The sequence below is a fragment of the Tamandua tetradactyla genome, chromosome 23 (genome assembly GCF_023851605.1).
Source record: "Tamandua tetradactyla isolate mTamTet1 chromosome 23, mTamTet1.pri, whole genome shotgun sequence".
Classification (NCBI taxonomy): Eukaryota; Metazoa; Chordata; class Mammalia; order Pilosa; family Myrmecophagidae; genus Tamandua; species Tamandua tetradactyla.
This window is the reverse complement of record NC_135349.1, coordinates 1,562,962-1,564,355: the sequence shown is the minus strand read 5'-3', so window position 1 is coordinate 1,564,355 and position 1,394 is coordinate 1,562,962.

Sequence of the window (1,394 nt, the reverse complement as noted above, 5' to 3'; positions counted from 1 at the left end):
TCTTCTTTTTTGATATAGGCATTTAGGGCAATAAATTTCCCTCTTAGCACTGCCTTTGCTGCATCCCATAAGTTTTGATATGTTGTGTTTTCATTTTCATTCACCTCAAAATATTTACGATTTCTCTTGTAATTTCTTCCTTTACCCACTGGTTGTTTAAGAGTGTGTTGTTGTGCCTCCACGTATTTGTGAATTTTCTGGCGCTTCGCCTATTATTGATTTCCAACTTCATTCCTTTATGATCTGCGAAAGTGTTTGTATGATTTCAATCTCTTTAAATTTGTTGAGACTTGCTTTGTGACCCAGCATCTGGTCTGTCTTTGAGCATGATCCATGAGCCCTTGAGAAAAATGTGTATCGTGCTGTTGTGGGGTGTAATGTCCTATAAATGTCTGTTAAGTCTAGCTCATTTATTGTAATATTCAAATTCTCTGTTTCTTTTTTGATCCTCTGTCTAGATGTTCTGTCCATTGATGAGAGTGGTGAATTGATGTCTCCAACTATTATGGTAGATGTGTCTGTTTCCCTTTTCAGTATTTGCAGTGTTTGTCTCACCTATTTTGGGGCATTCTGGTTTGGTGCATAAATATTTATGATTGTTATCTTCATGTTGAATTGTTCTTTTTATCAGTACGTAGTATCCTTCTTTGTTTCTTTTAACTGTTTTACATTTGAAGTCTAATTTGTTGGATATTAGTATAGCTACTCCTGCTCTTTTCTGGTTGTTATTTGCATGAAATATCTTTTCCCAACCTTTCACTTTCAACCTGTGTTTATCTTTGGGTCTATGATGTGTTTCCTGTAGACAGCACATAGGAAGATCCTGTTTTTTAACCCATTCTGCCAGTCTGTGTCTTTTGATTGGGGAGTTCAATCCATTAACATTTATTGTTTTTACTGTTTGGGTAATAATTTCCTCTACCGTTTTGTCTTTTGTATTTTATATGTCATATCTAATTTTCCTGCTATCTACGCTCTTCCCCACGCACCTCTCTTCTGACTTTTCGAATCTGTCTCTAGTGCTCCGTTAATATTTCTTGCAGAGCTGGTGTCTTGGTCATGAATTCTCTCAGTGATTTTTTTGTCTGAAAATGTTTTAATTTCTCCCTCATTTTTGAATGACAGTTTTGCTGGGTATAAAATTCTTGGTTTGCAGTTTTTCTCTTTTAGTAATTTAAATATATCATCCCACTGTCTTCTCGCTTCCATGGTTTCTGCTGAGAAATCTACACATAGTCTTATTAGGTTTCCCGTGTATGTGATGGATTGCTTTTCTCTTGCTGCTTTCAAGATCCTCTCTTTCTCTTTGACCTCTTACATTCTGACTAGTAAGTGTCTTGGAGAATGTCTGTTTCGATCTATTGTCTTTGGGGTATGCTGCACATCTTTGATCT